At 37.4% G+C, this 21,851-nt stretch overlaps 1 protein-coding gene across 3 annotated transcripts in view; it reads right to left on the minus strand.

Moving 5' to 3' along the window:
• LOC127647806 (trinucleotide repeat-containing gene 6A protein-like) overlaps positions 1-19,839 on the minus strand; it is a 46,668-nt gene extending 26,829 nt beyond the window's left edge. For 2 of the 3 annotated variants that reach the window (XM_052132280.1, XM_052132278.1), the window contains exons 1-2: positions 19,685-19,839; positions 17,298-17,345 (exon numbers count right to left, since the gene is read on the minus strand). The gene's annotated coding sequence lies outside the window, so the exon portion shown is untranslated. Of the gene's footprint in view, positions 1-17,293; positions 17,346-19,684 lie in introns of all 3 variants that reach the window. The other variant, XM_052132279.1, reaches the window with a different exon arrangement.
• Positions 19,840-21,851: the final 2,012 nt, after the last annotated feature.

Here is a 21,851-nt window from a genome sequence, read left to right on the forward strand (position 1 = left end):
ATGGACTATATCAGAATTCCAATGGGTCAGAAGTTTACATACAAGTTAACTGTGCCTTTAAGCAGCTTGGAAAATTCCAGAAAATTATGTCAAGCCTTTAGGCAATTAGATTCTGATAGGTCAACTGGAGGTGTACCTGTGGATGCATATTAAGGCCGACCTTTAATTCAGTGCCTCTTTGCTTGACATCATGAGCAAATCAAACAACATCAGCCAAGACCACAGGAAATAAATTGTGGACCTCCACAAGTCTGGTTCATCCTTGGGAGCAATTTTCAAATGCATGAAGGTACAGTGTTCGTCTGTACAAACAATAGTACGCAAGTATAAACACTATGGGACCATGCAGCCATCAAACCGCTCAGGAAGGAGATGCATTCTGTCTCCTAGAGATGAACGTAGTTTGGGGCAAAAAGTGCAAATCAATCACACAAAACAGCAAAGGACCTTGTGAAGATAATGGAGGAAACGGGTAGACAAGAATCTTTATCCACAGTAAAACGAATCCTATATTGACATAACCTGAACAGCTGCTCAGCAAGGAAGACATCACTGCTTCAAACTGCCATAAAAAGCCAGACTACTGTTTGCAAGTGCACATGGGGACAAAGATCTTTTTGGAGAAACATCCTCTGGTCTGATAAACAATTTTACTCTTTGGCCATAATGACCATTATTATGTTTGGAGGAAAAAGGGTGAGGGCTTGCAAGCCAAAGAACACCATCCCAGCTGTGAAGTATGGCGGTGGCAGCATCATGTTGTGGGAGTGCTTTGCTGCACTTCACAAAATAGATGGCATCATGAGGAAGTCAAATTGTGGATATATTGAAGCAACATCTCAAGATATCTGCCAGGAACTTAAAGTTTGGTCACAAATGGGTCTTCCAAATGGACAATGACCACAAGCATACCTCCAAAATTGCAGCAAAATGGCTTAAGAACAACAATGTCAAGGTATTAGAGTGGCCATCACAAAGCCCTGACATCAATCCGATTGAAAATGTGTGGGCAGAACTGAAAAAGCATGTGCGAGCAGTCTGGAGCAATGGTCCAAAGTTTGAGCAACTTATTGTGAGAAGCTTGTGGAAGGCTACCCAAAATGTTTGACCCAAGTTAAACAATATAAAAGGCAATGCTACCAAACACAAAAAAAAAAAAAAAAGGGGTATGCAAACTTCTGACCCGCTGGGAATGTGATGAAAGAAATCAAAGCTGAAAATCATTCTCTACTATTATTCTGACATTTCACATACTTAAAATAGTGATCCTAACTGACCTAAGACCGGGAAAGTTTTCTACGATTAAATGTCAGAAATTGTGAAAAACAAAAGAGTTTAAAAAGGATTTGACTAAGCAGTATGTAACCTTTTGACTTCAACTCTAAATCAGTTTTTACCATAAATTATTCCTCCAGCACAGTAGGGGGCGATATGCACGAAGAATGCAAATCACCAAAAATAAGAACCTGTTTCTCACCCACACCTATCATATCATTTCTGAAGATAAGGATTTAACCACTGTCTCATGGATTACTTTTATGATGTGTTTGTGTATTTGAGCTTAATTTTTGGCACCCATTCAATTGACTTGTGAGGACCTACAGAGCAGAAATATTCTTTTAAAAATCTTTGTATTCAGCAAAAGAAAGTTATACACACCCAGGATGACATGAGGGCAAGTGAGCAGCAAATTTAAATTTCTGGGCGAACTATCCCTTTAAGGCTTTTTCTCACCTGGCTCATTTGGACCACTTGTTTCGGAACCTGGTGCGTTTTCTACCTTGGTTCAGTTTGTTTCAGCATATATGAACTCGACAAATCGCACTCAGATTCACACCAAAACAATCAGTCTGTACAATTGTAAACAAACTCTGGAGAGGCACGCAAATTGCACTACAAATGAAGCAAAAACCAATTAAAAGATCTATCTGGTTAAAAAATAACAACGAATAACCACCTCCCAATTGCCATCACCCAAGTATCTGTCTACAAGATGAGCTGGAATATTTAGAACTAAAGAAAATTATAAATGTAAAAATAATAATTAACATTTTAGGTTCAAAGTGAACATGTTTTTGTATTATTTTATGATTTAAATCACATATGTAGGCTATATAAAGTGAACAGCAAATTTGCTTTCACAATAAATGTTAAGCACAAACTGCTCCATGGAAATAAAGTTAACTAAACATCAAACACCTCCTGAGATGGTATTAGGTCATTTGCAGCATTCTCATAGATGACACTATTCTTGCAAACAGTTTTCTGTTATCAGAAAAAAAGAGAACGGGGAGAACACTTCACATGCGAGTGTGCCATTTACCTTTGAACAAACATCGTATCAGACACACGATGGCTTTTCTTTCGTCTGTTCTAAAAATATCATCAAGTGTGTTACTTCAACCTCGTTTTTGTGTCAAAGAGCATTTCTTTTTATGCGACAATCGAGACTCTTGCAAGTCACCTGCCACAGTGGCAAAATTACCCACAACGGAGCATGAAATACTTACATTAGGCGGGTTGTGGGTAGGGTTTGGCGATGTCCCCTAAATTGGCAGTAAAACATCGCGATGGATGATGATATCGTCGGTGGGGTGGGGGGTTATATAATTTCATATAATTTTCGAAAATTATATGAAAAATTATAATTTCGTTATTTTACTAACCCAACTAATGACTCGTCGGCGCATTATCAGTAGGTTGCACGACACGTGAAGCATTTTTTTTTAGCTTTCACTTAAGAGTTGTGCACTTTTTATTTTAATATATCTCTTTACATAAATACTATTTTCCACTTAAAAACTATAATTTTGTTATTTTACTATCCCAACTGACTCATCCGCGCTTTCCAATAGGTTGCACGTAAGGGGAAAAATATTTCTTCCACTTAAGAAGAGTTGTGCACTTTTAAGCACTTTTTATTTTAATATATCTCTTTACATAGATATTTTTTTTCTACTGAAAAACTATAATTTCGTTATTTTACTAGCCCAACAAATTAGTACTCATCCGGGCTTTTTAATTGGCCTATATTGCGCCTAAGAAAAAAAAGTCGTCTTTGGGCAGCCTTCTTGCGAAGAGAGCAGCCACAGCCACGCTCACTGATGAGCAAAAGGTCGAGGCAGAAATGACCATGTACCTGCAGGAAATGGCCATTGATGGGGAAGAGGACCTGCTGACTTGGTGGAAAACAAACGACAAAAGGTTTCCGTTCATGGCAAGATTAGCACGGAAATATCTGTGCATATGTGCTACCAGTACTCCATCAGAGCGGGTCTTCAGCACAGCGGGTAGTGTAGTTACTCCAATCCACAGCTTATTAAAACCAGATAAAGTGAATATGTTGGTATTTCTGGCCAGAAACATCGAAATTTAAACATGGTCTATGGTGAAAGATATTAGACTTCTTTACGCATTTTTCGCCATCCGTTGCAGAGCTATTCGATTTTGCATATTATTTTTTAAACGTTCATTTGTGTAGTTCATATGACCACTTTACAATATTTTAATAACATAATTTATTTTGTAGCCTGTGCTGAAGTTAATTGTGCTGCTAATTATAAGTGAAATGTTAATGCCGAGTTTCGGTCTGAGTGTTGTTCCCGTTTTCTTGTTCTTATTTGTTGTTCTTCTATGTTTTAATAAATGTGTGTTATTCATATTCACCTTGTTTCTTTCATTTGATTTGACATTATGGATTTATGGCTAAGGAAATTTTTCTTTAAAAGTATTAACCAGACAAAAGTTATTTGACGTTCGCTGGTCTGGGTTTCTCTTAAACTGCCGCTTCAGTGTATACAAGAGCTATGTGATAATGAGCCTGCCTGACACGGTATTTTCACAGACTAACACGTCACGTCTCTGGCATATACTACAGTATTTAAAATAGCATATAAGTTATATTCTCAATTTAATTTACAGAGCAATCCCTGCAAAGTTTTTAGGTTAACTATAGAAGAGACTAGGATTAGTGAGTCACACTAGCAAGACTCGCAAAAGGGGGCGTGGCATCACGATGGTGGCTCTACATCGTGATGTTGGTCAGCCATCACGATGGACGATGATATAGTCCATCGGCACAACCCTAGTTGTGGGTGCCAATTTCATACCCAGGGCTACTATTTAATATATTTGGCGATTTCCCAGCTCCATCGTTTTGTTTCCCGATATCTGAGAACATAGTCTGTCAATGAGCATCAATATCAGCATTAGGGTACTTAAGTCACTGTAATTCATCAAAATGAGGATATAGCTTTTGCCGACTATATAAGATATAGTAGCATGTTTAAAATGGGAGTTGATTAGTAATTACTGAGGTAATTGTAGTACGATCACTTCACTCTTTTAGATTGTGGCAGAAATGGGGTAGGATGACAGGAACACACATTTTGTGCCATGCGATGACTTTTTGCATTACCATGACAAAAAATACTCAAATATTTGTACCAGATGACACATTTTTACAGGTCTTGTAAAATTTGTATTTCTATGTTTGAGCTGAATCCAGGAAGTGCACAAACATTCAGACCAATGAGGGGACAGTTTGCTCACATGACATTTGTTAACAGTTTGTCTGTTTTGAAATATTGCCTTAAAGCGAACAGAACCATGAAGAAAAAGCAACCTTTTGACCCTTTAGCCCGTTTCATAACAAATCAAGGTCTGAAAACACCTTAAGAGAAATCATGGTACAAGGTGGCAATTGATTTTTTACCAAGAGCTGATGGCAAATCTTAAAAGTTAAGACTGCTATGTACATGCAAAGAAAACACAATACTTGTTAACAGTAAACATGTACAGTGCATATGGAAGGTATTCACAGCGCTTCACTTTTTCCACATTTTGTTATGTTACAGCCTTATTCCAAAATGGATTAAATTCATTATTTTCCTCAATTCTACAAACAACAATGCCATAATGACAACATGAAAGAAGTTTGTTGAGATTTTTCCTCCATATTGTGCAGCCCTATTACTGAATGATTACTATATTCATGATCTTCCTAACAAAGCATATCCATGCATACCGACTAGTACACATACAATTCTAAATAGCTGAAAGTCAAAATAACCACAAAGATGTTTCAGTCCTATAGTTTGAGAGTCAACCATTGCACAGAACTACAGCCTCATAAAATTATCAATGCAATGCACCATTATAATCTTAGCAATACTGTTTGCAATATCCAGTTTGTTCATTGTAGTCATTTTGGCTATGAAATTTACTCTTTGGTAATGACCTCACAGAACAGCAAATCAGACCCAAATAATACAGAATTAAGAAACAACCTTTAACCTTTCAAGAATAGATTTATTTTTTTAGAAGTGTAATTTATCATTTCAACATTTAGAGGAAGAGTTCAAATAAAACGAGACACGTGAAGAAATATTGTAAACATGCAACGGGTCTGTTTTCTTAGGGGCAACTTCCTGTTTAAACAGCACCGACTTGCTTGTTGTGGAATGACAACAGTCAGGAAGTCAGGTGGTCAAGTTGCAACATGTAGACTTCGCTGCAGATCTGCTGCAGTTCAAGAACCAGAAGCATATTAAATAGCAAGCCGGCATGACTACAGTATTAGAAAAAGCATGCATGCTTTCAAGTACTGATTTGACAGTGTATTGGTAAGTCAACCTTCCAGGAACAACTACATTAAGTGCATTTATTCATTGTTCAAGGTCAAATGCAAAAGCAAAGTGCAAACTTTGCACTTCATGCCAGTCTAAGTATTTGTCAAAAGCTGATGCATATGAAAAAAACTTCAAGACACCCAAAAGGACTTCCAGATTGTTTAAAGGGGTCATGACATGAGAAACCAAATTTGCCTTGACCTTTTGGTATATAAGAGGTCTTTGTATCATTAAAACGTCCTGCAAGTTTAATATTTTAAGACGTCCTCCCCATTCTAAACGAATCATTTATTTAATCAAGCTCAAAATACAGCTCGTTCTGGATTCATGGTTAGAAGTGACGTGACGGTTAGAAGTGACGTACCAGTGTTTGCATATGACCGCCTCCAGCACAAGATAACTACGCTTTAAGCGCAAAGACAACTACGCTCATTTCAGTATCGCCGTGCGCCTCACAAGTGTTCAGTCGATGGACAGCGAGCTCTGACAGAGACTACTTGTGCACAGGAAAATTACGATGCCACACAGATGTGCTGTTCCTGGCTGTGGTCAAACAAAACCTCTGAATAAGCTGCCGAAAGATCCAGACGTCAGGGAAAAATGGATGCAGTTTATTTTTTGCGGACGTCCCAGTCACGGCAGTGTTAACTTAAGCGTTTGTTCTGTACATTTTAAGGATGACTGTTTTGAGAACAAATCTCAATATGATGCTGGCTTTGCCAGAAAACTGTTGCTCAAAGATAAGTCCGTGCCGACTATTCTGGGAACAACGACGACGCAAACTGTAAGTAATCTATTTTAAACTTTAAACTACTTTTTAAAGCGCAATTTCATTCATTATGAATAATCACAGTGTTTTTACTTAGTTTACTTGCATATTGTTCTGGTTGGGGCGCCAATAATTGATACATAGGCACTGACGCTAGCCAATCATAACAGTGGGCGTTAACACTGAAGTCTTAAATGGAAAACGCCCCCAAAACAGACTGTTTGAATCAGAGGATGAGAAACAGGGTGGGAAAAGGTCATAAATCACTAGATTTTAAAAGTTTTTCTTAAAAAAATATATATTAATACTATAATTGCACCTAAGGGAACATAATAATACAATAAAAAAACCCATGTCATGACCCCTTTAAAAAGGATGGTTAACACACCATTCTATTTTCTGGTATCTTTTTCTTTCAAACAATGATAAATATGGTAATTGAAGCAAACATTCTTAAATCCAAAAATCTCCACTTGTGTTCCACTGAAGGTAAAAAAAAGTCATACATTAGGGTGAGTAAATGAGAGAATTATTATTTTGGGGTGAACTATCCCATTAAAAACCAAAATGATCAGGTCTTAAAATGACAAGTATGCATGAGCAGGTCTTGACTTGAAATTACTTTCCATATTTGGAGGCAGTCATGTCAGTAATCTGTAACAGGACAAGGTACTCTCCTTTAGGACAAAGTAGTCTTAAGTTATATTTACTTTTAAGGGCTTTTTCCAGCCCAGACGAGTTCTTGCGGACAGTCTCTGCCAGTGACACTTCAACTAAAGCAGACTTCTGTATTTTGCACTTCCATTGCTAAGCAACAGCTATGTGATTAAGTCAACAAACGAAGACTTCGTTGCAGAGCACAGAGGACTTCAAATCACTTCTTGAAGGCTTTCCATGTTCTGACCCTAAGGTTTTGCTAACAAAAGGCTATGACAAATTCAATGTTTTTTTTTTTACAGACTTATGTTAGACTTGAAATGAGAGGTGAAAGGGAAAATAGTTCTAATAAACAAATCCTTTATAGAATGGGACGGGATTCAAAACTTTGGATTAATGGTTTCCAGCTGGTGCTTTTTGGAAAATCCCATGTTATATGGAATGAAACTACTTTAGTTTAGTCAAAATAAAATTAAGCAAAGAATTGTTCAGCATACAGCAGCCAACAAGGCAGAGTCAAATTTATTGCTTCGTACACTCAGTATCACACCATGACACAAGGACATCTGGAGCAACAGATAAGTAACAAGTCATCCGGGGTAATGAGGGAGGGGTGGAGGTGCGTACTGGAAACATGATTCTTGAATTTGTGCCTTGTGAAACTCTGAGCATCAGCGTTCTGCCCAGATACTGAGTGATACTGTTTTTACGTTGCCATACTTATAGGCCTTTTCTCATGTTCAAACAAAGCTCTTTACACAGGCTTACAAATAAGCCATTTTACTCAGTGCATTCTTTAAATTTCACCGTGGCACAAAAGCAAAATTACCACTCACACAAATTTCGTTTTTTAAATGACAGCAACTAAACCACATACATTAGACAGCAGACACCCCTGCAGGATCTTTTCCAAGGAGAACGTTTAGCTGCCAGACTGAAGTGAGTGCCAGTTGCTCCGCTGGCTTTAGCCCTAAGCTACTGTGAGAGAGAAGACAAGGTCAAGAGATAAAGTCCTGAGCTATCAGCATTTCCATATCGCTCAGTGGAAAAATGCTACACCCACTGAAAATTTCTATGATGTGCCTTGGCCAGCATCAAGGAAAGGTATGGTCATTTGTGATAAGACGGCTTTGCTTTTCTCTGCGGATTAATAATACACACGGAAAGTGTCATTTAATAAGTGAATGTGGCATGTTAATTGATACGGTGACAACACACATGACAATAACAACAACAACGTTAAGGAGTGCAGCATAACCCAAAGTTGTTGGGTCCTGTAAACAGACAACGATTCTTTCCTTTACATCAGCCCCCTCTTCCTTAATGTCATTCCACTGTGCTTTACACTTTCCTCTGTCCACTCTCCATCCGTGTTTCAAAAGACTTCCCTAAACATTAAAGTACCAAATGGTAAATGATACACAATATCTTCGCTTCATCTTTAGTAACTCTAAAACTTACCCATGACTACATTTCCAAATAAATGATGCAGTAACACATTTAGTAAAAGGGAGAAAGCTTCATGTAATCTCCTTAACGGATAACACTTGGAAATTACTCCTCTATAAACAGCCAACAACCTCTCAGGGTCAAACCAGCAAATACTGCATTACTGACTACCTGCACTTGAGATCTGCTCACTGACTTGCCAATTGAAGTGGAATACACAATGTTTGTTGCAAGTCAGCTATTGTATTGAGATAACCACCAGTCTGCTGGACATGCTGTAAAGATGGACATTAAAATACCTTCACTGTACACATTACCAGTCAGCTACATACAATCCAACAGAAACTTTTGGTTTTGGAACACACATGTCCATTTTAATCCCATGCAATGCAGTACAAAACACTTTTTGAAGGACTAAAACTATCAAGATATGACAGCTGATTATTTTGTGGTATAAAATGAATGAATCAGAACTCTGCATTGATGCATCACTGCATATAACATTTCAACATGAAAAAAATTATTTACATTTTAAATTAAAATAATTATGGGGGGTATGTGTATGTTGTAATTATGTTGTGGATATAGCGTATTAATCTCAAATGTATAGCATGTGTTTTAATGTGGTAATTAAGCTGGAAGCACAGTGATTTATTTTACCAATGTTTTAATTTGTTAGCTCAAACAGGAAATCCCAATCATACTGAGTGGATCATTTGAAGCAATTCTTTGTATACAAATTCTTCCTGAATTAACACTGATAGTGCACCGTTAATAGCTTGCAGTAATTTTTTTTTTCCATCATTTTTTGTCAACGTGGTTTTTCCAAAATCCCTTAACCAAGATCAACGTTATACATTTTAACTGGGGGTGCACAGACACCCCTTTTTCTCTTCAAATCTGATTCAGATACCTGAAATTTCGATCGGCCGATACTGATCTCGATCCACTACCAGTTTTTTTTTTTTTTTCCCCCATAATCAGTTTAGACTATCTATACCTCACTCGGAGATAATAATTGGGGGTACTCTTTTATATGTAAAGAAACAAACATTTAACTACACTTTATTTCAATACAAATCTATAGCCTACTTTACAAAAAAATATTTTTTTAACTAGTATACTGGATAATGTAGCAGCAAAATTATCAGTAATTCCAGTGAAAGTCTACAGAAGAAATGATGCCAGGTTTATTTGCACAATTGTTTCAACTAGTATCTGGACTTTAAAGGATTCAGATCTCTTTTTTGTTCACATAAGTTATAAAATGTCAGTCCACTTTTCGTTCAGTTATTTTGTTCTAACCCAGTAAACTTTACTTATTCAAAATCTGGTCAAATGCTTCTCCAGTACTGTTCTCAATGCACAGTTTTTGCAAACCAAACTTTTGTGCTTAAACATCTGAGATTTTGTTTGTGCGCTCACATATTGTGCACTGCTGGGTTGCAAGCATATCAACAGCATGCACGTGCTATGTGTGAGAGCCGCCCATGCATACTATACATTTACTTACTAAACACAGCTTGTGCGATTCAGAGTTATCGCATGTCTTCAAGTGGCTTTGAATAAAATGAGTCCTATGTACTACTTTAATGGTGCTTTTAAAGTTCTTCAATATCATTAAGTTTGACAGTAATGAACATAACTGAAAAATTATATCGGATTTGGATCAGGCTTGTTGGTCCGATACCCAATCAGTCTAAAAATGTCAGTATCAGAGCAGATACAGATCCAGGTATTGAATTGGTGCATCTCTCATTTTAACTGCGCAGAGCTTTGAAGCTACATCCACCAAACTTGGCACATATCTTCAGTCTGTTCAACGGGTGATGATAATTTCAGAAAAATCCCATCAATTTACAAATGGGCCTAACAACAAGTTCAAAAAAGGGGCCAAGACTATTCAAACCCCAACTGTCAAGAAATTCAAGGTCATAAAAAGCTTAGGAATAAACAGATCGACACAGGTAGATTTTTGCCCATTCCTCCAACTTCGCATTGCATGTAAACAACTTTACCGGTGTTCAAATTTGGCTTTTCCACTGCAAGGTACAGATCGACTCTGCTCACTTTTTGGGGGTTTTCACTGTGGACACTACCAGTGTCACTGGATTTGTGACACGGGACATCAACACGCTAGTTTTAAAGTTAGCAACAGCGATAGCAGTATCGTTTTTCATGCGACTTTTGAATTGTAAAAAGAAATGGCTGTGCACTGTGGTCAATAAACGAGGTTCAGACGTTCCTCTCGTTAACGAAAACGCAAAATGAAAAAAGTCTTTCAGCTGTTTGCCGCACACGGCTACTACCGGACCTACCAACAGTGTAGGGAAAAATTTAATAAAACTTGTGACTACAGAACCATCATGGACCACAACAGCAGGAGTTATTCAATCAAATTGACGCCATCTATGGCAATAGACCGGCGAGCAATGGGAGGTAGAGTGCCCTGGACTCGGCCACGGCTGGAGTCCACGATGGAGGATGGCACGTTAACTCTATACTCGGCTTGAAATCTTCACTTTATTTTGTTGACCACCTACTGGAAAGCTTGCTTCTAAAACAACCAGGCCAATTTAACTGTTACACTTGTGTAACATCACCATGTAACTGCTTTATGCAGCACAATGAGCTAGTAGCTAACAGCTAGCGGTCATGTAATAGTTTATGGTCAGTAATGTTTGTGTCCCACCCACATTAAGGCGGCACTAAACTGCAGTGGAAAAGCAAGCTCAGAAAAGCGAGCAGAGTCTAGTCGAACCGTAACGTGCAGTGGAAAAGTGCCATAACTGGCTTATCCAATGTATAGTAAAGTGTTGTGCATATGGCTCTTCACTGTTTGACATCAAACGCAGAGAATAACTTGATTACGTCAGATCTCATGTAAATACTATTTGCTTGCTTGATCTGTTTTTTTTATTTTTTTAAATAAGCTGACTTTGGAAGTTAGGAGCATATTGGTGTAAACGGGCTCACTGTTAATCTCTGTACCATAGCATTGTAGAGTTGAGGCTGTCAAATATTTATAGATTGTAGCATCATCTAAAATTAAATACAAAGTAAGCCAAGTTCCAAGACATAATGTGATCAGCTAAAAGAATTGTCTTGAAAGTTAAACTAGCCGGAGAGTACTTGGGTCTAAATTAAATTGCAATAAAACTGCAATTAATTGTGCAGTTACCAGCAGTTGAGGGTAGGGGGTTACGCTGCCTTCCGTTTCAACAACTGGGGGACCCTTCAAGCTCAATAAATGAGCCTACATAACAAATAAATAAGGCCAAATGATTATCTGGCGTGAAGAGTATAGCCAATTACAGGGGCTAAAGTCAGCCTATCATCATTGCTTGAGGCCGCACGGCCCTGCCCCTCCCCCAGGAACAACCTCTTCTCCTTAAAGTGTTTAACCAGATGGCCATCTAAACAACAGAAGCCTCCAATACACAAACAAACAAAGACAGGGCATCTGCTTATCAAGCACAAACAATAATCATAGCTGAAAAATTGACCAGTCAAAATCATACAAGCACAGCTCATTTATTTATTTTGCCATTTCAGCATCACTGGCTATTTCCATGGCAAGATCAAGGTAGTTTTAAAATGTTAAATACACAATACAGTAGATAAAACAGTAATATACACAATGAAAATTATATAAGACCTTTGATTTCAATATTTGATCAATTTAAAACTTTCCCTTGCGAGACATTTTTGAAAACATCTACTAAAAACATTTGGAGTAAAAATGTTGCCTAGTGGCATTAACAGTAAACTCCAGTAAAAAGTGTTTTATGGACAGCGGTGTCTGACAAAAATCACATGTTGGTGGCACTTCACATTTCAATACAAAACATATGAGTAAGTCTAGAATGACCTAGACTTCATACAACTTATGGATGCAATTGTTCCATTCACCACACATACACACACACAGTACAGGTTTGAGATCTGATGTTGGGACCAGACAGACTGTAATTCTCAAGAGTGACAGCATTTTTTGCAGCAGTATCTGCCGTTTCATTACCAAACAGTCTCATATAACCCGGAATCCAGCAGAAAACCTTATTAAAATATTCATTTCCTTTAAGAGATTCAGTTTTGCTATTATATTAACAAAAATGGGTTGATCAGTTTTTAATGATTCAAGTGATTTGAGGCAAGATTTGGAATCTGTACAACTTAAATTATGTTGTTGTCCTCTATCTGCTCTAAAGCAAAGTGTATAGCACAGGCCTCAGCAGTAAAAATGTTGCCTTCTGGAATACGGATACTAAAAGATATTTTGTCCAAATACAGATACACCGTTCTCTGTTTTGGATTCATCTGTGCACACCGGTTTATGAAGTGGAAAATTATATCTAATTTCTATAAATTCCTGTTTGTGTTCATTTGGATGGTCCATGGACTTCTTTTGCTGGGCCAAATTCAACATTATTTTTAATTTTCTGATTCCAGGGAGGAATAGGGCATAGATGGGTTTGTGTTAGTATGTCTAGATTAATGTCCATGTTCTCCAAGTGGGGTTTTATACAGATGCCAAAAGGACTGTGTCTGGCTTCAAACAAATATGATGTTGAGGGTGGAAAACTGTAGAGAAAGCTGGATTGCATTGGTTTGTTTTCATCTTAATTGCATACTGAAGGGAAAGTTTCAGGCACCTGTTGTCAAGTGATTGTTCCTTTGCTTCAATATACAAACTTTGTTTAGGAGCACTCCGGACTTGAACTGTTCAAAGTCATAATCCTATATGGTGTACCGTATCCAGCATTTTAATGTAACGTTTCCTGGCAGATCAATAAACTGATGCTCGCATAGTGCATTTAGGATAGCACCAGCGTTCTGTTAAGATGTAGAGGTGTAGTGCAATCTGCACCCCATTTTGTTTTAGCCAGTACCTTTATGATGTTTATTTTTTCTTTAGATCTGAAGACATATGCTTATTATCTCACACTGGACTGTCATAATTAGATTCTCCATGATTCAACTACTGTGTATATATATATATATATATACACATATATATATATATATATATATATATATATTTTATATACTCTTTATTTCTATTGGATGTGTATTCTATATTGTGTGTATTGTTTACTGTACATTGTATATTATTATTGTGTAAGTATGTGTACATTATATATGTAAATTGTGTTGCGTAAATATGTTGTTTATTGTAAATTGGTATATGTCTCATCACTGTATTGACTCTTATGTTGCTCGGAACTGCACACAAGGCTTTCACCTACTGTTGCACTTGTGTACATGGTAGTGTGACAATAGTGATTTGAAATTAGTTTTGCAGACAAAAACATAATTGTGCCACCATTTTATAAAACAAATTTAATAAAAAAAAGTTTTTAAATTGATGACTTTCCAAAGTAGATGGGAACTCCTTCAATAATGTTTAAAAAGCATCCCAGGGTGATTCCTCAAGAAGTTGGTCGAGAAAATGCCAAGAGTACATTTCTGCAAATTCTAGGCAAAGGGTGTCTACTTTGAAGATGCTAAAATATAACACAGTTTTTATTTATTTTAGATTGTTTAGTCACAACATAATTCCCGCTGTTCCATGTATGTTATTCCATAGTTTTGATGACTGTATTATTACCGTAATTTCCGGACTATTGAGCGCACCTGAATATAAGCCGCATCCACTGATTTTTAAATAAAATATAATTTGAACATAAATAAGCCGCACCTGTCTATAAGCCGCAGGTGCCTACCGGTACATTGAAACAAATGAACTTTACTCAGGCTTTAACGAAACACGGCTTGTAACAAAAATAAATAGGCTTTAACGAAACACGGTGTGGCAGCGGGGGCGTGGTCAAGTGCCCGTCCGGGAGAGAAAAGCGGTAAGGGCGCTTACACCTGAGCTAAATTATGTCTAACACCGGTGTCTAATTTCAGTAAGCATGGGGAGAGCGGCATAAAAAGGCAGCAGCCACAGAGCTGAGAGAGTGACACACGTCATTCTAGTGTTGGCGCATAGAAGAATTGAGAAACTTTATAAAATTGATTGTAAACATTGCTGTGGCCATTAAAAGCCTTACCTGGAACGTCAAGTGCCCTGCTGAAAACTGTCACACTGGTGCCCGTGTGACAGTTTTCCCAAGAAGGACACGTGAAGCAGGGCACTTGAAATTAGACACCGGTGTTAGACATAATTTATCGCAGGTGTAAGCGCCCTTACAGCTTTTCTCTCCCGGACGGGCGCTTGACCACGCCCCCGCTGCCACACACGGCTTGTAATAAAACATTTGCAGTAAATAGTAGCCTACCAAGAAAGTCATTGGTCACTATCTTCCTCGTACTGTGCACTGAAACCACTGAAGTCATCTCCTTCGGTGTCGGAGTTGAATAGCCTCAGATTTAGTTGTGTTTTTGCACTGAGTCAATTCCTCACGCTGCTGTTTCCAGCGTCTTATCATCGACTCATTAAGACCAAGCTCCCGTGCAGCAGCTCTATTTCCTTTTCCAACAGCCAGATCAATCGCCTTCAACTTGAAAGCAGCATCATATGCGTTTCTCCATGTCTTTGCCATGGTGAGGGTGACAAAATTACTATCGTAATCAGAATGATGGGAAGTTTGAGCGTGCTCGATTTAATCTAAACAGTAAACAAAAAAAGTTGTTTGACCTTAACCCATTCGGCAATTTCATTGGTCTAATGAAAGCTTCACGCCGCCAAAAAACTGAGCACGTCACAGAATGTTTTTTTGTAATTTTTTTTTTTAATCAAATTTGAAAGCGGGAAAAATCCATATATTAGCTGCGTCATTGTATAAGCCGCGAGGTTCAAAGCGTGGGAAAAAAGTTGCGGCTTATAGTCCGGAAATTACGGTAATCTAAATGTAGAAAAAAAAAAAAAAAGAAAAAAAATTATAATAAAGAATAAGTGTTTTAAAACTTTTGACTGGTAGTGTATGTGGGATAAATAAAAAAATGTATTGTCCAAAGCTAGCCCTAAAATCGTTGTCTCTTTTGTGACTTTTATAAGTTCTCCCTCCATGAAGAGCTCTGGGTCCAGATGCAGAGATCGCAGCAGGCAGAAATGCATACAGACAGTTTTTACCAGCACAGCTCATTCATTTCATTGTACAACAATAATTTGACTTACAAGATTAGAATAGGTTTACAACCATTTTCTACCAAATAAGAGTGTCAAATGATCCACTAAGGTGATCTAAATGATTAAATAACTAGACATCTGCTTGACTTTTCTCTTTATGCATAGGGCTCCAGACTAAAAAAAAAAGACACAAAGAGCTAAATGGCTGTTTTTAGTTGCCAAATCACAGAATTGCTCGATTTAGATTGCTGTTCCGAAACAAGATAGAGAGCTAAAGAAAAAATATGTTTTATTAAGTACTGATCTTCAGAATATACATTACAGATATTTAAATAAAGTATAATACACATATAGTAGCATGATGTCTTCTTGAGCATAAATTAATGTTTGCACCTTGTGTAATAGTTGAGTCCCTCAGTGTCAAAGTCTTGATCTCATTATGTAAATATATATATATATATATATATATATATATATATATATATATAAAATATTGCCTTAATCTTTACTGTTACCAGAGACTACAAATTGAATGAAATTACAGATGCAGTTTATTGTGCTACTGAATGCTGGGCGACAAAAAAAAAGTGGTACACAATAAGGGACTTTTAATTATAAAGAAGCTGGGAAAAACACCCGAGACTCTTATTTTTAAATGTCTGTGCTCCCCAGTTGTGAGCTCACTGATGGCTGACTCGCTGAGAAACTGAATCCGATTCAAACTTACCTGAGTTCAAGCCCTCATTTATTTTCAGGTGATTTGTGAAAAAGTCATTTGTTCAAGACTCTCACGCTGGGTTTGTTGTTTTGTGCGGTTCAGCGAGCTCGTCATCACAACAGAACAGGTGAAAGGGGACTCGAGACACTAGTGCGCGCTCTAAATATATATTCAATAACCCACAAGATATCTGACAAAATCGCTTATGTATGCGCAAAACACGCCTGTCGCCAGTGGCAACTAGATTTAAAGTTGTCGCAATTCATTTGTTTTGGTAGCATTTGCAACCATTTTAGTTGCAGTTTAAAGCCCTGATGCATCAACAGATGAGGTACACTGAGAATTAATCACATGAAGTATGGGCATTACAAAGCAATTAAGTGTGAACCTCTTAAATGCTACATTATTAGTCATCAACACTTTAAAAGTGAAGTGTTGTGGTCCAGTCCCTGGCATTATTTGGTGTGGACGTGGTTATGACCATACAAGGGCAATGTTCATTTTCCTGATAAGAAAAACGTGAAGACGATCTATGATTAACTTTGTGTTAAGAGCCAGTTAAGCAATATGCCTCAGCTTCTTAACATCACAACAGCACCTAAACACGTTAACCTGAAAGTGCTCATGACTTTTTGATCAGTACTTCTTATCTTTTAGGCTACATTTTCAAAAAAAAAAAATCTGGCAGACATAAACAGTGGAGGCAGGAGTTTGTGACTCACAAGTGCAATACAGTAGACTTTGAAAGAGCTACACAAACACGGTTTTGTTGGACATTTTAAAACAGCAAAGCCTACTCAGCACTGGGAACCCCTTTAATACAAACGGAACTGCATTTGCTTACACCAGCAGCAGATGTTTGACCTGGCTTTGTTAGTGTCACCCAGCACAGGCATCGGCATGAATAGGAAAAGCCCAGAAGGACACAAGCTTCAGAAAAATCAAGTATTTATCCATCAATCTGAAATGGACTACAAGGAGTTGGGAACACTTACTGACCTGTGTTGCTTCTCTTCAATGTCTTTGGTGGCAATAGCATCCAATTCTCTAAATGGTAAGAAACATAGGACAACTGTGTTAACATTTCAATTTGCATTCTCCAGCATATAAAGAATGTTGACAAAACAGGCAGTTATTACAAAGACAAAATTTGACCGAATCCAAATGGAATTGGATTTCATAGCTGTAGGCTATATCGCTAGATCTAAAAAGGCAAAGAAAAGCTTTGAAAAAAGTACACCATTCATTTTTGCATGTACGCTTAGCACCTTCCAGAGTCGTAGCTGGGCACTGCCAACAGACGGCGAGTAGCGGTGCACCTCCATAGAATTATTTTTTTGTAATTTAATAACGCGGCATGTCGGGGCCATGGGAAGCTCAGTGAGTAAAGATGCTGACTCCCACCCCTGAAGTTCACCTGTTTGAATCCAAGGGTGGGCTGAGTGACTAAGCCATGTCTCCTAAGCAACAAAAAATTCCCCGGTTGCTAGGGAGGGTAGCCTTCTCGTGGTCGCTATGGGGTTCGCTCTTGGTGGGGCACGTGGGGAGTTGTGTGTGGATGCCGTGTCTCCACAGTAACGTGCTCATCAAGCCATGTGATAAGATGCGCAGGTTGAAGGATAACTGAGATTTGTCCTCCGCCACCTGGATTGAGGCGAGTCACTACGCCACCACGAGGACTTAGAGCGCATTAGGAATTTGGCATTCCAAAAGAACGCAGCATGTCGTCTTCCGGACATGTCCGGTGTGCTACACCCTTTAAGTGAACCTGCCGCTAACACTACCAAAGATGTGATGAGAAATATGTATGATGAGACAAAGACTATACGAGTAGCTCTATATGTGCAAAAATGACTATATAAATCGAAAATCATCTGAAAATAAAACCAAAGCCTACTGGATTTATATTGTGCAAATGCTACTACAGTGTGCAAATGAAAATGTAAAGATTTAATTAATATTATAGCTAAATAAATCCTAACACTAATAAAACACCTAAAAAAAATCTAGATAGACTTTGATTTCTCTATTTTTCAATATATTTCACTTTCATTTCTTGGGAAGCAGCAACAACACAAATAATGGATGTTGCCTATATGGAGCTTTCATATTCAATGGCAACCACAAACACGTCCTTAACCAACTCACTAGAACAACATAAACCACAATATAAAACCACAACCAACTCATCAAGAGTCTCTTCTTGGTCACATACAGAGTATCTTTTACTAATGATAGGCTATAAAAGAAAATTGTGGGTATGAAAGTCTGTCTGTCAAGCATACCTACACAGTTCTGTGAAGTTAAACTTAGCTTTAACAGAAACAACTAATGATTAGTAAAAAAAAATAATATATTTCCATAAAGTTAAAAATAATGCAGATTAACTTTACATTTCTGAAGCACACCTCCCCCACTACTGACTTCAGCTGCAGCTTACGCCAGCAACCTTGACCTGCCCTTAAAAACAATACAATAGAACACTGAAAACGTCTTTCTAAACAACTTTTATAAGCAGACGGGTGACTTTGTCATATGCATTTTCTTTGCTGCTCTGAGAAATTGTAACCTTTCACAGTTCGCCTCGAGCATGTGTTAGCTTTCGTGACAGCGTACTTTAAACCCCTAAATAAAAACAAGTAAAGCTGGTCCATGCATTATCTTATTGAAGTGATGAAAGCGATTAAGATGTAAACTACCAGATTACAGTTATTAAATAAGACATATTTCCTGTTATTTCTCGATGTGCGCAATTCAGCGCCAAGCGAAGAGCGCAAACTAACCAGCTGGCTACTAAAGCCTCTTAATTTTAACAGCTTTAACAATTAAATGCTATTTAATAACAAAGCGCATTAACTAATCAGAAATACAGTCGTGTTTTATCGTATACTCTTTCTTTATTATCAAGCAAAGGCTCCGATCGGCTGCTAACCGGAAAAAACGAGTCGACAACGAGAAAAGTTGCAGGATGTCGAAACAAACATCCAAATGAAATCTCTCTAAAATACACCAACATACAATTATTTATTCCCGCAAGTCCACACACACACATACCATATTAAACAACTAGCCTAGTTGGCATGTACATGCATGAACACGCCTTTTATGTTTCTAAGCATTCAGGATCAAACGCTACACTTTATGAAACAGACGGCGATGCCATTACGTGAATGCAGATCAATGTTCAAGAAATCTACCACACAGAAATACACTTCCACTTTTTACACACTGATAGTAAAAACTGCCCTGTCGTTTTTATTAATCATCAAAACTAAAAATTGTCATGCAAATGAAAACAAGACAGGAACATTCAACCATGCATCGCAGAAAGGCTTTGAAATAAATGAATACCGCTTACATCAAATCACACACAAAAAAACACTCACCTCTTGTAGTTTAAAGTGCAGTAGAGATGAAATGAAAGCAAACAATAAGGCTGTGGAAATTCAACACATTTGCAGAGTCTGGGAGGGGAAACATTTGTCCTGCTCGATCGCCATTTTCTTCTCTCGCGTTCATGCATTCATCCCTGTAACTGCAGGAAGAGCAGACGCCGCTCTCTAAGCACTTCCTACAACTCAAAACACGCACCCCCAAAATGGTGGCCACATTTAGGCAGTGTTTCAAAACCTAGTGCAGTGACTACCTCGACCACGTGTTTTTACATTATAGGCGTGGGCAATATTTGTGGGCATCACGAACGCATTCCCAAACTGCTGTGCTGTGTGTGCGTGATAGCTGAAATGAATCTTAATGCCCACAAATGCTGTCTTGGTAGGGAACTCCCTAGGTTTATAAACACAGCCATGGAGCTGATGTTAACCATGACTCATCATGGTGATTTTACTCAGTGGTGTATTCAAGGGTGAGAAAATTTAACATTCATAAATGTAAGTTTGCGCATTCCAAAACATCTTTTATTGCTTTTAACAATGAGGTCAAGCAATATGTCAACACGCTTAAGTATTCTCTTAATCAAAAGGCAACAAAAACTGTGAATGCGTGTAAACAATTTGATATCTTTTTGTAAATCCGTACTTCCCCTGGCAAAATGTGATGATGTGAGTCTTTTGTTTATGTTTTGTTTATGTTAAAACACCCGCAATGTTGGAATCTGCACAATGTATTATTTTTATAATGGAGATGAACGTTCCTGTAAACTGTGCAATTGTTTAAAAAAAAAAAAAAAAAAAAAAGTATTCAAGGGTGAGCTGGGTAGGCCTGTGCCAACCTAAATTAAACCCGGCCCCACACAGAATATTAGAGATTATTCTTTGACTTTAAGTATATATTTATAAAATAGTTTAAAAAACTGCATAAATCCTGATTTCCGAAAGTGTTAAAGAAACGTTTGAATGTGGCACATTCAATTGTGAAACAATTAAAAAGTATACAGTAAGTATACTTAAATTAATACTATATTTATACTTAAATAAATACTAAGAAAAGTAAATGATGTCTACACATTTTTGTAATACATTAATAGGACAAAAAGTAATCTAATGAGCAATAAAACTGGAACTAAAATTGTTCATCCTGTAAGTGAGACTTATTAATGCTGCACAAAAAGAACAAAAGCCCAAAGTATTTGTTTTGATCTCATATAGTGCCAGATTTATATTGAATCAAGCCTATTGATAATCCATGTTTATAAGACTACACTGTTAAATAATATGCTGTATGTCTGTGTTCTAGATGGCAAATATTTAATAGCCTATTCGTTTTCAAATTTATGCATTATACATACACAACTGGGGCTGTACAAGGGTCAGAAATTAATGAGGGGTTGGGGCAAAAATTCCACCAAAAATGCCTCCTGAAATTCAAAGTGTGGTGGTTAAAAATACCCTCATAATGAATTCTTCTGTTTTGTTTTATTTATTTTTTATTTGTGTTATCTGATATATTTCTTAACTTAACATTCTACTTGAGTAGATATACTGTACATATTAAGGCATAACATTTTAGTTGAACTTGGTTTAATCCTTAGTTAATAGGTAATAAACTCTCAATACTGAGAATCTATTTGGAATGAATGGATTCAAACTGATGTGTTTGAATTAAATGGACCAGACACAGTTTGGTTAAACAAAATGTCCTCATAAAGGTAAAAATAAAAATGCCCCTGATATTAAATCCAATATTAATGTAAAAGTTCATTTCTGATACAGGCCTGTACTAAGATGTGATCTTTGGTGTGGTACTTGTTTATTAAGGGGGGCAACATTGATAGTTCCGCCGTCTGTCCGGGAAGCGGAGTGCCCCTTAATCGTTTCGCTGTAAATCAGTGCGGGGGCCCCCCCAGCGCCCCCTTGGAATGGGCCATGATACACGAGTTGTTTAATGTGCTTTATGCCATCATTATCAAGTGTTAATATGTGCAATTTAAAGCATAAATACCTGGTTTGTTTACAGTGAACACTTTCACCATTGAGAAAGATACTACTCTTTAAACGCAAGACAAAAACACTAACCAAGAGCATATTGGAAAAACATAAAAAAAAACTGCAACAATTCAACAATATAGATACAGTCCAGTCTTTAGTCTGGAAT

This window comes from Xyrauchen texanus, chromosome 8, assembly GCF_025860055.1.
Source record: "Xyrauchen texanus isolate HMW12.3.18 chromosome 8, RBS_HiC_50CHRs, whole genome shotgun sequence".
In the NCBI taxonomy this organism is placed as follows: domain Eukaryota; kingdom Metazoa; phylum Chordata; class Actinopteri; order Cypriniformes; family Catostomidae; genus Xyrauchen; species Xyrauchen texanus.